Consider the following 19698-nt stretch of genomic DNA (forward strand, 5'->3'; position numbering starts at 1 on the left):
AATAGTCTGAAGAAGAAAAGGTGTTCGATGGAATTTATCTTTGTTGTATATTTGGTACATCATGTTAACAGCACTTGTAATATTAGGAAATTCTATGTACTTAAGAAATCATTTAAAATAAGTTAGTGTGCATTGAAACAGTCCACTCAATAAATATTAATGTATTAACATACAGTACTGTTCAGAAGTCATAGCCACCAATATATAGCTATGGTGCCTAAGACTTCTGTACTTACTGTATTTGTCAATATGGAGCTGAGTGTGAGTTTGTAAATCTGGGTGGAGCAAAGGATATTGGGAATGGCGAGGGTGGAGTGCCACGGGAGGGGTGTGGGACAGGTTGCAGAGAAGGAATGCCAGGGGTTGGGGATGGTGCCGGTGCAGACACACCCAGCCCTGAGACACCAGGTAAGATCATCTGATTTCAAACAATTAGTTTATTGATCATTACAGAATGTCTCTCTGAGGCTTCCCGTCAATTCCCCTCTCCCTGTCCCCTTCTCAGCCTCAGTCTACAATAGAGACCCATATCAGAATCAGGTGTACGGTCACACATGTTTGTTATGAAGTTTGTTTATTTGTGTGGCAGCAGTACAGTGCAATACATAAAATTACTGCAGTACTGTGCAAAAGTCTTAGGCACCCTAGCTATATATATGTGCCCAAGACTTTTGCACAGTACGGTATAACGATAATAATATCAGTGGTGTATTTTTAGTAACTCTATGAAAACCTTGTATGCATTTAATTTCAATCTTTTTGTTTAGTCCTACAATGTGATAGAGGCAACCTACAAACTAAATCTACAATCTACAAAAAGTTGGAGGTGTTGTGGATAGTGTGGAGGGCTGTCAGAGGTTACAGCGGGACATTGAGAGGATGCAAAACTGGGCTGAGAAGTGGCAGATGAAGTTCAACCCAGGTAAGTGTGAGGTGGTTCATTTTGGTAGGTCAAATATGATGACAGAATATAGTATTAATGGTAAAACTCTTGGCAGTGTGAAAGATCAGAGGGATCTTGGGGTCCGAGTCCGTAGGACACTCAAAGCTCTGTGGTTAAGAAAGCACACAGTGCATTGGCCTTCATCAATCATGGGACTGAGTTTAAGAGCTGAGAGGTAATATTGCAGCTACATAGGACCCTGGTCAGACCCCACTTGTAGTACTGTGCTCAGTTCTGGTCGTCTCACTATAGGAAGGATGTGGATAGAATAGAAAGATAGAAAGGGTGCAGAGGAGATTTACAAGGATGCTGCCTAGATTGGGGAGCATGTCTTATGAGAATAGGTTGAGTGAACTCGGCCTTTTTTCCTTGGAGTGACGGAGGATGAGAAGAGACCTGATAAAAGTGTATAAGATGATGAGAGGCATTGATCATGTGGATAGTCAGAGGCTTTTTCCCAGGCTAGCAATGGCTAGCATGAGAGGGCATGGTTTTAAGGTGCCTGGAAGTAGGTACAATGGAGTTTTAGATGAGATAAACTGAAGTACATCACAAGCATCATTCCTTTGAGAGCTAGACCATTCCTTTCACTTCAGCGTCAATACTGGAGCCAGTAGTATAGCTCTTGGAATTTCATTCATTGGTGGCGTCATCAAAGTTGTCAAATCGGGTGAGTGAAAAGGTGGAGAACGTAAATGGAAAATCGTGGCAACTGCATTGTTTTCTGTGATGCTGAACAATGTAAGGAGCAAAATAATCAGGTGGCAGGTGGCTTTTGAAAAGTGTCAATGAGGCAAGCAAGGATATGTGAAAGTTATTGCTTATCCTCACAATGCAGTGCAAATTGCACTGTGTACAAAGATGCAATCTTTCTCACAGTTGGATCTATGTAAGGGGAACAATCTATTCACAGGAAAAAATAAGAAAACATTGAAAGCTACACCCACTGTATTAGATGTCAAAAGATTTTGACTTAACAAATTTGTTTAACTTAAGCTCCATGTACAGCACAGATTCTGTAGACTCCTGAGTGTTACTTCTAAGGCAAAAAGGAACGATTGAACCACCAAGAAAATATTCTTTATTGAAGGCTAACAACACTCAGCTCACAGCAGTAGCAGGTACAACAATACATGAAAAGAAATACCATGGCGTACACTTGTTTTTAAGGCTACATTATCACTTACAGCCAATACACTGGTTCCCCTTTCACAAAAAAAACTCAACATTTCATCAATTATCTACCTATGAGCTTGAAATTACACATTTGCTATTTACACTTGAAATATAATATTAAATCAATGTTCAAAGTTCAAAGTAATTTTATTATCAAAGTACATATATGTCACCATATACAACCCTGAGACTCATTTTCTTGTGGGCATACTCAATAAATCTATAGAATAGTAACCATAACAGAATCAACGAAAGGCAGCCTAATTAGAGCGTTCAACTAGAGTGCAGATTACAACAAACTGCAAATACAAAAAGAAATAATAACAATAAATAGATCGGCAACAAATATTGAAAACATGAGATGAAGAGTTCTTGAAAGTGAGTCCATGGGTTATAAATTGTTATAAAGATATATACAGTATACATTGAAATATAAACTTAGCCAGATATTAATTCACTCAGCTTCATTGTCGTCATGACTCAACAATTCACCACAAATGATACTCAACAACTCGGAAATACCTACTACAGGTACTGTTAATCCTTGAGGCTCACGCTCCAGATAAGCTTTATTCATTCTGTGCTGCAATGGTAGTCTTAACATAATTGTGTCTAATTATGAATACATTTTAATCACATAATCTGAGCATATACTTTACTTTATTGTCACCAAACAATTGATACTAGAACGTAAATCATCACAGCGATATTTGATTCTGCACTTCTCTGGATTACAAATAATAAATATATTAAAATAGTAAAAATTAGTAAATATAAAAAATTTAAATTATAAATCATAAATAGAAAATAGAAAAATGGAAAGTAAGGTAGTGCAAAAAAACCGAGAGGCAGGTCCGGATATTTGGAGGGTACGGCCCAGATCCGGGTCAGGATCCGTTCAGCAGTCTTATCACAGTTGGAAAGAAGCTGTTCCCAAATCTGGCCGTACGAGTCTTCCAGCTCCTGAGCCTTCTCCCGGAGGGAAGAGGGACGAAAAGTGTTGGCTGGGTGGGTCGTGTCCTTGATTATCCTGGCAGCACTGCTCCGACAGCGTGTGGTGTAGAGCGAGTCCAAGGACGGAAGATTGGTTTGTGTGATGTACTGTGCCGTGTTCACGATCTTCTGCAGCTTCTTTCGGTCTTGGACAGGACAACTTCCATACCAGGTTGTGATGCACCCTAGAAGAATGCTTTCTACGGTGCATCTATAAAAATCAGTGAGGGTTATAAAAATCAGTGAGGGTTATAAAAATCAGTGAGGGTTGCATCAGCTGCTAACATAAGAGTTAAAACAAAGCTAACAATCCTCAACAACTATTCCACTTGTAAAGATTATACGATGTAAAGTCTTGGCCGAAACGTTGACTATTCATATCCATAGATGCTGCCTGACCTGCTGAGCATCCTTAGGAATAGCTGTTGTTAAGGGTTGAATACATTAGAACTGAAGAACTTAAGATATAAGAGCAGTAGTAGGTCATCAAGCCCAATGAGCCTGCTCTGACAGTCAGTGGCTCATTGGTTCCATTTAATATCAGAGAATGTATACAGTACACAACTTCAAATTCATACTCTTCGTAGATATCCTCAAAACAGAACAATTTATGACAGAAAAACTTTAGAACCCCAAAGCCCTTCTCCCCCTTCTCACACATAAGCAGATTTTCATTCAATAAGATCATGGCTGATCTGGCCATAGACTCAACTCCACCTACCTGTCTTTTCCCTGTAACCCTTAATTCCTCTGCTGCACAAAATTCTACCTACTGTCTTAAATATATTTAATAAAATAGCCTCTATTGCTTCCCTGAACTGAGAATCACAGGTACTCTACTCTCTGAGAAGAAACTGTTTCTTCACATCTCTGTCCTAAATCAGTCCTGAATACTGATGTGATGTTCCCTAGTTCTCATCTTACTTACCAGTGGAAACAACTTCCCTGCCTCTGTCCTATCTATCCCTTTCATAGTTTAATATGTTTCTGTAAGATCCGTACTTATTCTCTTGAATTCCAGCAAGTACAGTCCCAGCCAACTTGATCTCTCCTCATAGGCTAACCTCCTCATCTCCAAAATCAACCCGGTGAACCTCCTCTGCACCACCTTCAACGCCAGTGTTTCATTCCTCAAGTGAGGAGATTAGAACTGTATACTGAACTCCAGGTGTGGCCTCACCAATACCCTATACTGCTTCCTGCTGTTAAATTCAATCCCTCCAGCAATGAAGGACATCATTTTATTTGCCTTCTTGTTAATTTGTTGCTCCTACAAACTTTTTGCGATTCGTGCACAAGCACCCCCAAGTCCCTATGCACAGCAGCGTGGTGCGATCTTCTACTATTTAAACAATAATCTAATTTTCCATCCAAAGTAGATGGCTTCAAATTTGCAAACATTTTATTCTCTGCCAGACCCTTGCCCACTCACTTAACTGATCTATATCTCCATGTAGACTCTCCACATCCTTTGCACAAATTACTTTCATATTCCATTGTTCTGCAATAATGGAGCACTGGACAAGTGATCTGCATCTGGAGATCTTACCATTGTCTAATACACTAACATCCTTGCTAGTTTCTTTGCAGATCCATTTCTCAATTTTGTCCTCTTTTCCACTAATGGTTCTGCATTGTATTAGGATGACTCAACCTGCAAGTTACCCTTCAGGGTGTTCTGCACAAGGATGAGGTTTCAGGGTACTTGGAGTCACATGATAAATTAGACTGAAGTCAGCATGGTTTCCTTAAGGAGAAATCTTTGAGGAAATAACAGGAAGGATAAACAAAGGAGAATCAGTGGATGCTCTTAACTTGGATATTCAGAAGGCCTTTGCTGAAGAGCTGAACATGAGGCTGCGAAACAGAATAAGAGCCCATGGTATTTCATGAAAGATACTAGCATGGATAGAAAATTGGCGACTGGCAGGAGGTAAGGAAGGAAGTAAAGGGAACCTTTCCTGGTAGGCTACTGGTGACAGCCAGCGGTGTAGTGACATCTGTATCTGACTTCGAGGCAAGTGGTCCCAGGTTCGAATCTGGCCGACTCCTTGCACGCTTTTCATTTGTGCTGGATTGAGTGTCAAGCTAGCAACTTGGCCTTGAAAAAAACAAATAAATGCTGAAGAAACAGCAAAGTTGCTGCTCGATGCACCACAAGGCGTGGAGAGGAGCGTCAACTGGTGATTAATGCTGCTCTGCAGTGGTTGGTATTGGGACCGCTTCTTATCACATCAGATGTCAGTGATCTGGATGATGGAATTGATGGTTTTGTGGCCAAGTTTGAGGCATCACCTTTTGAAGATACCCTTGATGCTGGAGAGGCTAGTGGTCATGATGGAGCTGGTTAAGTTTACGAACTTCCTGCAGCTTTTTTCAATCCTGTGCAATAGCCCCTCCGTACCAGACGGTGATGCAAACAATCTCTCCACGGTACCTCTGTAGAAGTTTTCATCTTCTTTGGTGACATACCAGATCTCCTCAAACTCCCGATAAAATTTGGCAGCTGATTTTGTGTAATTTATTTTTTCTCTGGTCTGTTCCAATACTGGCAAGACATTTGAAGTTCTTCTGAGAAACAACTTCTGCACTGAACATGCAAGTGATCTCTCTAGTATTAATAACCAGCTCCATTTCATTTCAGTTTACATCATTTCTCCATGGATCTATTTTCCAGCTCATATTAGAACCCATACCTAGTAGAATTCATGCAATTTCAACCCTTCTACCTCCTTCTGTCTTCACAAGAGATTTTGAAGTCTCATATATTGTTACACTAAGAGAAAACTGTTAAACATTTTTCAGTCCTAGTTCAAACTTTGGGGTGTGACTTGGAAAGTGTCCTGTTACTGCATTCTAGAGGTATATAAACTTTGTACTTCTGGGCCATTGTCAGCCATTTCCAGCTGAAAATTTATTTCTCCAATAAAATAGCTCAAGTTTCCTGGCTATAAGTTTGGACAGAAATACTCTGCTGAATGATTACCGCATAATTGCTCACGGCCATGGAAGAACAAATCAGGATCCAGACATCACAAGGCTGAGATCAGCAGTATCTGAAACAAGCCAGTCAATATTGTTCAGGCAACTGAAATGTCTAAAGTAGTGGCATAGAAAATGGGACCAGCGCTTCATTAAAAAGTTAAGGTGTGGAGATTTGCTGCAGATACCAAGACTAAAATAATTATTCGTACTTAACTGTTTGCCTTCCCAACAGATCTTCTATTGGAGCTATTGGATGCAGAATTCTTTTGTATCAACACCAAGCTCAGAGGTCCCTTGCTGTTCTCTGATATGAGTAAACCTATCTGAAGTTGTAAAGAAACAAAACAATTGCAGATCCCATAATATTGGATCTTTAATTGATCATCCAACCTTGCCCAGCTTGTAGGTACTTGGCCTTCTTCTTGGGCTTTTCCAGGGTCTCTGGCCTCCCTCGGAGACCCTAGAAGTTCCTGACCTCTCTCCTGGCCAATTTGCATCTCACTTTTCTCCCACTCGATCCCAGAGCCCATACTCACCTGCTTCTCCAGCAAATCCCATAAATCAAACCAATCACTTCCTTGGAGTGGAACAACAATCTAAATTTGTTTTGAATGTTGCAAAATGAAGAAAAAACAATAGTTACCAAGGAAAAACAGTCCACAGGATTTGTTAAGAGCATGGTATAAATGTTTTAAGAAGGGTACTAAGTATTTATGTAGTCCTAGCTACCTTCCTCAGAAACAAATATGCAAAATGATCTTTGCTTATTTCTATAACTAATAAAAGTAAATACCATTTTTCTATAATTTTATATTTTGGCTCAACTCAGCTGCAATATTTTGAACTTTTTGAAACATGCCTACCATCAGGAAGCAGGTACAGAAGCCTGAAGGCACAGACTCAAAAGGTTTAAAGCTTCATTTATTATTAAAGTATGTGTGCGGTATACAACTCTGAGAATCAACTTCTCCAGATAACCACAAAACACAGAAAACCACAGAGATGTTCAAAGAAAAACATCAACTCCATGTCATGGTCCAGTCTGTGGACTCAGGACTCCGGGTCTTCCAGCTGTCCCTTGTTTTGATCGAGTTAAGCATAGGCACCTGATTCCCATCTTGGGGCTTGGAATATAAGTAGCCTTGGGGTTGAATGTGGGCTGCTGGTTTGTCTTGTCAGTCCCCCTTGGAGCAACCTGCTGATGGAAGGCTAGTGAAACCATTTGGATTCTCTAGGCCTGGTTGGAGGACCACTGCTTCATGAAGCCTTGTCTCCTAGTCCATGGTTTCTAGTCCTGGTTCTGCTTTCCCTAGCCCAAGTCTGTGTTCTCGTCCCTGCTCCTTGTCTGTATCCTGTCACATCCTTACTCTAGTCAAGTCCTGTTCCTTGTATGTCAGTGTCTGTGTCTTGCATTTGGGTCCATTCCCAATGCCCCCACCTGTGACAGAACGAACCAGCCAACCATGGACCCAGCAACACAGACACTGGAGCTGAACTCTCGCCATCCAGGATTCCCTAGTGTCAAAACCGCCCCCCCCCCACCTGCCCGAGTCGTCCTTGGTCCTGGAGAGCCTATTCGGTCACCTGGAGGCTCCTATAGAAGGGTAGATACTGTCATGGGCCGGTCTGTGAAGTCCGCATTCTGGTTCATGGTCTGGTCTGTGGACTCAGGACTCCGGGTCTTCCAGTTGTCCCTTGTTTTGATTGAGTAAAGCACAGGCACCTGATTCCCATCTTGGGGCTTGGAATATAAGTAGCCTTGGGGATGAGTGTGGGCTGCTGGTTTGTCTCGTCAGTCCCCCTTGGAGCAACCTGCTGATAGAAGGCTAGTGAAACCATTTCTGATCTCTAGGCCTGGTTGGAGGACCACTGCTTCATGGAGCCTTGTTGCCACTCGTCGAAGCAGTCATCATGGTATGGATTTGGCTGTTTCTGTAACCAGCCAAGGTTGCTGGCTGCCCTGAGACTCAGAGGCATCCCGGATTGAGCTCCTTTCCTGTCCTTGCCTCTGCTGGGTAAGCCAGACCGCAATTGCCATTACCCTACGGTTGGTTCTGTCCCTTCCTGTCCCTTGCCTCCATTAAATAAGCAGGCTGTTTGCCGTTACCCTGCGGTTGGGTCCGTCCCTCCCTGTCCTTGCCTCCACGGGGTGAAGTTCCGCGTCCTGCCCAGGAGTTCCGCGTCCCGCCCTGGAGTTGCTCCAAGAACCCAAGCCTGCAGCCAAGCTCAAGACCCAAGATCCTAAGCCCGCAGCCAAGCTCAAGTCCCAAGATCCCAAACCTGCAGCCAAGCTCAAGACCAAAGATCCCAAGCCTGCAGCCAAGCTCAAGACCCAAGGCCCCAGCCTCAAGCCTCAAGAGCAAAGACCCCAGCCTGTCTCCAAGCTCAGGCCTCTAGACCCCAGCCACGTCCTGAACTGAAGCCATGTCATGTCCTTGCTTGGTTCTGGGGTCTGAGCCCGAGGCAAGACCCAGGTTCTTGGTCCTTGTCCAGTCTCGGGCTCGGAGTTGAAGCCTTGTCTCCTAGTCCATGGTTTCTAGTCCTGGCCCCGCTTTTCCTAGCCCTAGTCTGCGTTCTTGTCCCTGCTCCTTGTCTGTATCCTGTCACGTCCCTACCCTAGTCAAGTCCTGTTCCAGTGTCTGTGTCTTGCATTTGAGTCCGTTCGCAATGCCCCCACCTGTGACACCCGCTGGTACAAAAAAAATCTCAGAAACAGCAACACCATCACCCCACACGAAAAAATCACGCAAACTGCAACACGATCATTAATACCCCCATGTGAAAAAACAGACTCGATGATTTGGAAACACGCTTCTTCCCCTCTGCTACCTGATTTCTGAATGGACATTGAATGCATGAACACTAACTCACCACATTTTCTAATTTTTATTTTTGCACTAATTATTTAATTTAATTATTTAATATATATGTACTTACTGTAATTCTCATTGTTTTATTATTATTGTTGCCGCAGAGACAAATTTCACAACATGCAGTATGCGTGTGATACTAAACCTGATTTTAGGAAGGGCCTAACTCGCATGTCTCCATGGTGAGTGGAACAAATTCAGAAAGAAGACAACTGTTTATAAAATGAGTGTCTATAAAGAGACTGGAGCTGTCGATTCCTTTATCAACTATGCTGTCAGGGTCCAGCAATTCCCTCACCACCCACCCCCTCCATTATTATTAAACCGGGTAATTAAATTAAATACAGCAATCAATGGGAATAACACCTACAATGGAAATAATATGTAAGATGTGTAGCTTGGATGGTTGATGGTTGGGTTAAGTTGTTAGAAACATAGAAGCATAGAAACATAGAACCTACAGCACAATACAATCCCTTCAGCCCACAAAGCTGTGCCAAACAGGTCCTTACCTTAGAACTACCTAGGCTTACCCAGTCCTCTACTTTTTAAGCTCTATGTATGCATCCAGGAATCTCTTAAACGACCCCATCGTTTCTGCCTCTACCACCGCCACTGGCAGCCCATTCCACGCACTCACCACTCTCTGTGTAAAAAACTTACTCCTGACATCTCCTCTGTACCTACTTCCAAGCATCTTAAAACTATGCCCTCTCGTGCTAGCCGTTTCAGCCCTGGGAAAAAGCCTCTGACTATTGTGACAGCAGACCAAATTATCAGAAGATTGATGCCGATAAGAGGACAATGGGGGAACATTCAAAATGCTAATAAGAGAGAGACGAGAGAGATTACCGAAAGGAGACACAGTTCCGAGTATTGTCAGAGACCGGTTGCTTTGAACCCGAACTGTTTGAAGTTTGATGGACAGGCGATACCCCAGCAGGGGGATAAAAGGAACAGGTTTGCTAAAGCAACACACACCATGACACTACAAGGTAACGAGATCCTGGAAGCGGTGTGCCCCCACAAGTTGGTGCGAGTTTTGGAGGTCTGGTCGCGGGACCAGCCATAGATGCACAGGGTGGAAAGATACGGTCGGGCGGGAACCCGGTGTGTGTGTCCGCCCTTGCCTGGGTGCCGGGTTCACCGCAGAAGAACGATCATATCTGGAACGGAGGGGTCACAGTCGGTGACCTCAGAAGACATTACAAAGCGCTCACCCGAAAGCTAACTGCGAGGAATATTGAAGGTCTGTTTGGAATCTGATTTGCATATTCATTCGCTCTCTCTCTCTCTCCCCAACGGCACGACGGTGATTACTGCGAACTGAAACTGAACTGAACTCTGTGTCACTTGTGACTGATCATTTTACCCCTAGACTGCGATAGAGCTTGATTGATCCTATTATCATAGTTCTGTGTACATGTGTGTTTATTCATTGCTAACCTGTTGCATTTATATCCTTACTATTAGAGTACTGTGTTACTTATTTCTTTAATAAAACTTTCTTAGTTCCAGTAATCCAGACTCCAACTAAGTGGTCCATTTCTGCTGGTTTGGCAACCCAGTTACGGGGTACGTAACTCTATCCACACGATCAATGCCTCTCATTATCTTGTACACCTCTATCAGGTCACCTCTCATCCTCCGTCGCTCCAAGGAGAAAAGGCTGAGTTCACTGAAATGTTGGCATGCTCCCCAATCCAGGCAACATCCTTGTAAATCTCCTCTGCACCCTTTCTACGGTTTCCACGTCCTTCGTGTAGTGAGGTGACCAGAATTGAGCACAGTACTCCAAGTGGGGTCTGACCAGGGTCCTATATAGCTACAACATTACCTCTCGGCTCTTAACTCAATCTCACGATTGATGAAGGCCAATGCACCGTATGCCTTCTTAACCACAGAGTCAACCTGCACAGCAACTTTGAATGTCCTATGGACTCAGACCCCCAAGATCCCTCTGATCCTCCACACTGCCATTAAAACTATACTCTTCCATCATATTTGACCCACCAAAATGAACCCTTCACACTTATCTGGGTTGAACTCCATCTGCCACTTCTCAGCCCAATTTTGCATCCTATCAATGTCCTGTTGTAACCTTTGACAGTCCTCCGCACAATCCACAACACCCCCAACATTTGTGTCATCAGCAAATTTACTATCGTATCCCTCCATTTCTTCACCAGCCTCCAAGCAGAATATGACCCGTCTACAACCACTCTGTGCCTACTGTGGGCAAGCCAAGATGTCCGATCTCGGTAATTTACTTGCAAATGTTTCGTCACCATGTGAGGAGATGTCATCAGTGCACTGTCAATTGTGATGCGTCCTCTGAATGCTTGGCCTTTATAAATATTTTTCAATCAGCTGATTGGTCGTCATTACAGAAATGCAATTGAGATTTGGGGTGGAAATCTCATCGCTGATTGTTTGTGCGGTGAACTTTGTGCATTGTGGGGACTGCATCACACATAATGTCGGCCAAATTGGGAGAAAATTATCCACAAGGATCCATGAACACCAACTGGCTGTAAAGTGGCGTGACCTACTCTCCCTGGTCTCTACCCATGAAGATCAAGAGGGGCACAAATTCGACTGGGCATCAGTGGAAGTCATGGCGCAAGTGAACATGTGGAATGCAAGAGAGTTTTAGAAGTGAGGTTTTCCATGAACAATTCTCTAAACAAACACATAGACCTCAATCCTATTTATGAGCGATGCAGGCAAAATCGAGACCACAGAGCATGAAGTTCGCCACACAACCAATCAGTGATGAGATTTCCTCCCCGCATCACAATTGATGGCGACCAATCAGCTGATTGATAAGTATATGAAGTCCAAACATTTGGAGGACACACCACAATCGACAGCGCGCTGATGATATCTCTTTGCATGGTGATGAAATGTTGGCAAGTAATTTGCCAAGATTGGAGAACAACTCAACCCAACCAACACCTACAATATTTACTTATCATGTTCATATTATTTAATTAGGTCGATAAAAGGAGCCCTTGAAACAGCACCTTTAATCCTGTTCGCCCTGTTTATTTCAGTGTACCACGTCCATTAATGCTGTCGCCCCCTCCAACCAACCCCTCTGAAACTATGGTTCAGGCTACACTGCCACATGGAAAATGAAAGAAGTGTAAAATAATTAACCCAGGAGAAAGATCAGAATCGGAATTAGGTTTAATATCACTGGCATAAGTTGCAAAACTTATTAACTTTGTGGCAGCAGTGCAAAACAATGCATAATAATAGAAAAAAAGCTGTGGATTACACTAAGTGTATATATGTATATTAAATAATCAAATTAAGATAAGTAGTGCAAAAACAGAAATTTAAAAAATTGTGTAGTGCTCATGGGTTCATTTAGAAGTTGGATGACAGAGGGGAAGAAGCTGTTTCTGAAACGTTGAGTATGTGATTCAGGTTTTTGTCCCTCCTTCCTGTTGGTTGCACTGAGAAGGGGCCATGTGAAGGTCCTTGAAGATGGAAGCCGCTTTTCTGAGGCGCCCCTCATTGACGATGTCTTGGATGCAAGGGAGGCTAGCAACCATGACAGATTTACAACTCTCTGCATGGTACTACGGTCCTGTGCAGTAGGCCCCACCACCCCCCATACAGACAGTCAGAATGCTCTCCACAGTACATCTGTAGAAGTTTGTGAGCGTAATGAAAGATGTAAGGAAAAAAAGAATATTTTGCCAACAACACATAGAATGAGTCATAAAGAACAAACCAAATGAGGTTCAAGTAAGAATTCAGCCTAGACACAATGATATAGAGACCATTACTGAGTCATAACAGCAAGACCGTCTGGAGAAGAAACATCTTGCCAGTTTAAAAAGGGTACAAATAAGTAGCTTTGGTGATTAAGAAAAGGGAAACAGACAGCCACCAGCATGGTTTGGCCCACCATGATTGCATTCAGTGTATTGCTTGAATGGGGCAGGCATGAAAAAGCTAGCAAGATCCCCGCCACATTGTATGTTCTCACTGTGACCACATGGGTTTCCGCCAGGGGCTTCGGTTTCCTCCCACAGTCCAAAGACATACCGGTTGGTAGGTTAACTGGTCATTGTAAATTGTCCCGTGATTAGGCTAGGGTTAAGTCGGGGGATTGCTGGGTGGTGGCTTAAAGGCCGAAAGGGCCTACTCTACACTATATGTCAATAAATCAAAAAAAAAATCCCATATTTAGTTAAGGCTGTTGTCAACAGAAACACATAGAAAATGTTTGCAGCCAACTGGTAATTGGGTAACAGGTAAGTCAATAGAGAATTGTTGGGAGGTGTTTGGAAACAGATTTAAAATGAATTAAATGGAATACGTCTGTAAGTCTAAGAGATTTGTTTGCCAAAACAAAGAAATTGCAGAAGGGACAAATACAGGGATATCAGCCTCCAGAAAACTAATACAACAAAACAGGCAACAATACCAAAATAGCACAACCTTGCTGAATAGGGGAGACATGAAGAACTTTGAAAAGTAACAAAACAAATAGAGCTACATAAAGGGAAAATTAAAAGGAAGATGCATGAAATTATGTAGATGCATGCGTTGGTGGTTTGCCATTGTGCCCGCCAATGATATGAAACCTATGTGAGAGAACTTTTAAAATGGAAAAGCCTTTTCACTGGGGAAATTCCACTGTCTCGACCTCAGAAATCGAGTCCAGTGGTAAAAACAAGCATCACAAACTGGAGTATTCCTTGGTTGGAGTGGATGAACATGATGTCTTCTGTGGCTTGTCATACCCTTTGCTCTCCATAGAACATTGCAGTATTGCTTTCCTGGCTGTTAGATCTCACTATAGATGTCATCTGCCCAGTCCACCAGAGTTGACTTCACATGCTAGGACAGGCATGTCTCTATCTCACCAGGGTATGAGGCCACTGGCTGTTCTCACCTATTTTAGTGCACCTGTTGAAGCGATGGACCGGGGGATGGGCAACGTCACATGCAAACGCCTACTTGGAGCCGCAGGTGAGAGCTGACTGTCTGGTGGGGGCCAAAAGTGAGTGACCTGCCCCAGAACGAACTCGACAAGCCCATTCATCAGACACGCCATATACCCTAAAATGGTGTACGTGTGTAGTTTTTAGACAGAGTCGAATAAGGAAGAGCTCAAGTTAGAGCATTTCTCCATTTTTCTTTGTAATTCATTATATTTTTAATGTTACATGCTCTTTGAATTAAAGCCTACATATATAGTACCGAACTATCAAAAAGCAACAGCAAAATTTCTAACTGCTTTGAGAAAGAAAGCGAAGGGAAGAATAAATTTAAATACAAATTATAATGATGTAAATGAAAATAGGAAGTGGCAAGCTGCTATTCTTTTGGTTCAATCTTTACATTAGAGGGAGAGGACAGTGTGCTAAATCGTTTATGGAAGGGATTCCTATCCTGGGGTCTATGGACCCCTCGGTTAATGGTAGGAGTCCTTGGCATAAAAAAGGTGGAGAAGCACTGCTTTAAAAGGAGACCATTAACATAGAGATATCATTGTTGATATAAGATAATAGTAACAATGAAAATAATGGGATGAAACAGTGAACGATCATACGGTTTCCTTGATTTTAAAACAAGAAGCTGAGAAGGTTACAGATACCCTATCCACAACCTGAAAGTGTTTTCACAATGCAGGAATTTTAATTTAGTTTGGAAATGTGCTCTTATCCCTGCAGTTTTAAAGTAGCACATTGGCTTTGAAGTAGGTCTCAATGAGTAATGAAATTTGCATATCCACTACTTGGCATGGTGTGACCAATAGGGATCTGAGATGTAAGGGTTAAATTATGAGGCTAAATTACACCAACTATAATTGTATGCACTGGAATTTGGAACATTGTGGGGTTATAGGATCAGATTTCTAAAGGTATTAAAGGACATTGATAAGATTTTTGAGGAAAAAAATATTCTTGCTGATTGGTAAATCTTGAACTCAAGGATAAAACCTCAACATTTGGAGCTAGACCTTAAGAGTGAATTGGAAACACCATATGTAAATGAGGTAGAAGTTTGGAGCTTCCTCCTGTGAGTAACAGCAATTAATGATAAAAATGCCCTGGATAGGATTTTGCTAACCATAGATTTTAGGGGATCGGTTACAGTGTTGGTTTGCATCAAGTCACAGGTCAGTCCTGATCCCTTTGAAAGTCTGAACAGGATCAAACGTTTACAGCTTATTGCTATTCCATTTTTTGATCTGTGCTGATACCCTATAACATGGGACGGTGTCGAATTTTGTTTGACAGTTTATTCTCTAGAGTAGGGGTCGGCAACCTTTTTGCCTCTGTGGGTCGGATCGCGTAGTAATGAGCGGACGGTGGGTCAGACAAATGCCATAAAAAACTTGAAATGTGGGAATTATCCATTTAAATACATCTAGTTATGTTTGGCCTCAAATTAATGAATAACGCATGCTAGAAAATCATTTGTGCTTAAGGTTGCCTACCCCTGCTCTGGAGCCTCTTGGGACATTTTACCACATTAAAGTTGTCATACATTTGGGCTTTGATGGGAGAAATTGAATACAATTTAAGTTGCCGTATCTGGGTAATTCCAACAATTTAATTTGATGTTAAAAGTTCCCAAAATGTTATTATAATATATTTGGATTTGGTCAAATTACTCATGAGCATCATTCTGCCCAATAATTCAACATGGTGTGACATGATATAAATGCGATGAAGCATTCATGAGAAATAAGTTGTAAGTACACTATTAGATAATTCCTCATGAAATTATCTTCCTCTGAACTGACATAGATAAAAGGGGCATATTACCCTGAAAACCTATTTGTTCATCTTTAATCCTCCTTCCCAGATAGCTAATATATAATTATGTGGCTAAAGGCTATTGTTTTTAAAATGTTTACATTTTCTCATTTAAAAGTTCAGATTGTGTTTTTTTTTTGATTGAGTGATAAATTAAGTTTGCTGGATTTATAATTCATGAGTATCTTGCGACTTCTGTTCAAGAGTGCAAAATAATTTGTTTCACTAATGACTTATTATTTATTTGAATGCAATACTGTATCACTAAGCAAAACCAATTAAGGGGTTTAAAGCATGGATTTTCTGCGGGCCATTAATTTCAGTTGTTTATTCATTTTGTTTTGTAGTGCAACAAAATGACCCATACCACCAGAATTGGTATGTGAAAATGATAAGGTATTGAATTAAGTATTCAGATTAATACTATATTGAAGTGGATGATATTTCTGCTTTTAGAAGACCTACTCATTAAGGGTAGGGTGGATGATATACCTTTCCCATTGTAGTTTCATAAAACATTCACCAAAATGTTGTGTCATCAAATTATTTTAATAAAAAAATGATTAATTCAGCAAAAAGAAATATTCATTTTAGTTGGGTTGAATTATTGTCCAATCTTGGCAATTTACTTGCAAACATTTTGTCACCATACAATGAAACATCATCTTATTTGAACGTTGGATGCCTGAAATTGTTGAAATTAATTTGGAGAATGTGTAGTTCGGGTGGTTGTGGTTTGGGTTGAATTGTTTTCTGATCTTGGCAATTTACTTGCAAACGTTTCTGTTGTGTATGTGGCCATTTACACAACAATATCATTAATAAAAAGAACACCAGAGACTGGAGCTAAGTTAACAGGGGCTTTTACTTACAGATCCCGAACTGAACACACATACAGATCAATACGCGCCTAATAGTGCATGCTCAATACGATGTATTAGTACAACATAAATTAGTCCTATATTATACAGTAGGTTATATGGTACACTCCTCCCCTTTCATTTTAATAGTGTATCAACTGTTTTTTTTTACTGGGGGCACTATGCTGAACAATATGTGTGCCCTAAACATACAAACACTTACCAATTATTTACTTAATAATATCAAATTATAATAAGGTAACATAATAATAATTACTATAATAATTATAACTCAAGTCTCTGGAGGGGCTCTTATCTGCCTCTCTGGGTAACGTCTGTCCATAAACTTGTTTGTTTTAATACAGATTTCCATATAAAAGTCATGAAAGTTGGCCTCTGAGCATAGGGAGTTTCCATGGTCAGCTTCAAAGGTGACTTGCCACCAACAAAAGAAGTGGTTGGTGATCTGCTGTCTTGGCTAGTTATTCAAAAGTCGGGGCAATCCAGTGACTCACAGAAAGATCAGTACAAGTGTGAAAATACAACAATAGAAACCTTACAGTTTGTTGCCAGAACGCGCTTCTGTTTTGATGCTGCTTACCAACTTCTTTGTGCAAAACAAGACACATTGGCTGAGGATTCAAAATATGTATGTGCAAAAGAAATTTTCCTGCAAAGGATTAAGTGTATGATTCTCAATGGAGGAAATGATTGGTTCAAGATTTACCTTGTGTGAGAGCTGTTCTATTTGAAAGGGATTGATTTTGTCCTCTGTTAGGTTTACCTTCTCCCCCAGCAACCTGGTTTTCATTTATTTCACCACCCTCAGCAGTTTCTCCCTGAGGCTGGTCGCTATATTGTGGGCGGCCACCATAGCAACGACGAACAAAGTAAGGTGGGTAATGCCATCTTCTATAAGGAGGGCGATATTGCTGATTTTGATCATCTTGGTTTCCTCCATCTGTTGCTGTCTCTGCTCCATCTCCTTTCTCTCCACCTTCAATGTCCTGTTGGTAATTACATGGTGGACCTTGGCGGCCAGGGTTGTAGCAACGATAATGATTTCTGTCCGTGGCATATTGGCTTCCTTGGACTGGAACTCCTCCGGAACCAGTTACGTTTGCTGCTACTGCACCCTTTTCACCTTCCAATGTTGAGCTCCACAGTTTCACCATATCCAACACTGCGGAGGTATTTCCATGGGTTATTCTTTTTTATAGCAGTCTGATGTAGAAACACATCTTCCTTTGTATCGTTCTTGTTGATGAATCTGTATCCATTTTGTACGTCGAACCACTTTACTGTTCCGAGAACCTTTGCTGTGATGACTTTCTTCTCCCTGGGGGATTTGGGTTTGTCTGGCTGTTGCTGCTGCTGCTGCTCCGTCTCGGCCTCGCTCATAGTGTTGCCAGGCTGCGTGAGATGGTTGCAGCTCGAGCCGGTCTGAAGTGGGGCCTCCTGCGCTCTCTCCACTTCTTTCTTCTCTCTAATATAATTCCTTTCCACTTTTTCTGTCCCCAGTTGCAGAAAAAGCTCTGCATTTCGTATTCCTTCCTTGTATTATTGATCTAGTTTCTTCATCCTTTTCTGATACTCCTGCAAAGTGCCTTCCTGTAACTGCTGTAGCTGTCTTTTGAGAGATGTCAATTCTCCCGGTACATCTGCTCTTTTACTTCCAGGTAGTCTTCATCATCCTGCTTATTGGTAATATCTGTCTCCCTTGCATCCTCTGTATCTTCATCCGAGTTGCGGCCACGGATACTGCGTTCATCCTCATCGTCAACGCTGTCTAGCTCCTCCTCGTTGTTGTAATAGTCGACAATGGGTGAGAGGAGAGCTACGGACATCTTCCCCGCCGAGCTGCCCTCCTTTGTTGACACATCTGGTGCCTTGATGGTGTGCCAACCCAACTGGATTTTCCTGAGCCAGTCACGTCCCAGCAACAGTGGTCCTCCATTTTTCAGTGCATAGAGGTTCAGTTGCTGTGTTTTACCTCCGTGGGTCACTTTCTGTCCTGTGTAAGTCTTTAGCAGTAGTTTAGTTCGTTTTAGAGGTATGTGCGAAAACAGTCATTTGGAGTCGTGTACAGAGATCACTGTTGAGGCTGAGCCTGTGTCCAACTCCATTTTCAGTCTCACGCCTGCCACTTGTGGAATGATCCACATTACTCTTCGATCATCTGTCTCTTCCATGCGGTGAAGTGGCGGACAAGACAATTCACTTTTGTCTGAGTCATTTTCATCAAATTGCTTTCTTTCATTTTGTGCACATTGTTGTATTTTCCTTTCTGGGGTTTCTTGTTTCGCTGTATTTTGCCCTTTTTCTGCTGTTTACTAGCTTTGCATACTCTGCCAGTGTGGCCCTGTTTGCCACAGTTTCGGCATTCTTTATCTTTAAACCAACACCATCAGGGTCATGTGACCTGTTCCCATAACGGTAACATTTCTTTCCTTCATTTCTGCGCAGTGACATTTTACTTGCAGCATATTCCAGAGATTTTTGTTGTATCTGTGAAGCACCTCGTGCGCTATTTCTAATGATATTGAGATGTTTAGCGCTTTCTCGAATATAAGGTCTTTTTCACACAGGAGCTCCTTCTGTGTGGTTTCACAGTACATGCCACACACTAACCTATCCCTCAATGCGTCTGATAGACCAGCTCCAAATTGACAATGTTCTGATAATTTGCGCAATTCAGCACAATATTCAGAAATGCTTTCATCTTTGCTCTGATTCAGTTTATGGAATTTAAATCTTTCAGCAATGACCAGCGGTTTGGGGGTTAAATGCTGTTGGAGAGAGTCTACTATTTGCTTGAACGTTTTGAAAGCTGGCTTTTCAGGGGTTAACAAGCTCCATAGCAGGCTTTATGTTTTCGCACCCGTTACATGTATTATAATATGATGTATTAGTACAACATAAAGTAGTCCTATATTATACAGTAGGTTATATGGTACAGTTTCATCACCATATGCGGAGACATCATCAGATCAGTTGTCATACGCTGAAATGAGATGATGTCTCCTTGTGGGGTGATGAAACATTTGCAAGTAAATTGCCAAGATCGGAGAACAACTCAACCC

General features: G+C 41.8%; 1 long non-coding RNA gene and 1 pseudogene across 1 annotated transcript in view; both read right to left on the minus strand.

Annotated features, from left to right (window-relative positions):
* Positions 1 to 19698, minus strand: part of LOC134359190 (uncharacterized) — a 101744-nt gene that overhangs the window by 16958 nt on the left and 65088 nt on the right. The gene's annotated exons all lie outside the window — the stretch shown is intronic.
* LOC134359259 (Y-box-binding protein 1-like) lies at positions 17332 to 18016 on the minus strand (annotated as a pseudogene).

Source organism: Mobula hypostoma, chromosome 20 (genome assembly GCF_963921235.1).
Source record: "Mobula hypostoma chromosome 20, sMobHyp1.1, whole genome shotgun sequence".
Classification (NCBI taxonomy): Eukaryota; Metazoa; Chordata; class Chondrichthyes; order Myliobatiformes; family Myliobatidae; genus Mobula; species Mobula hypostoma.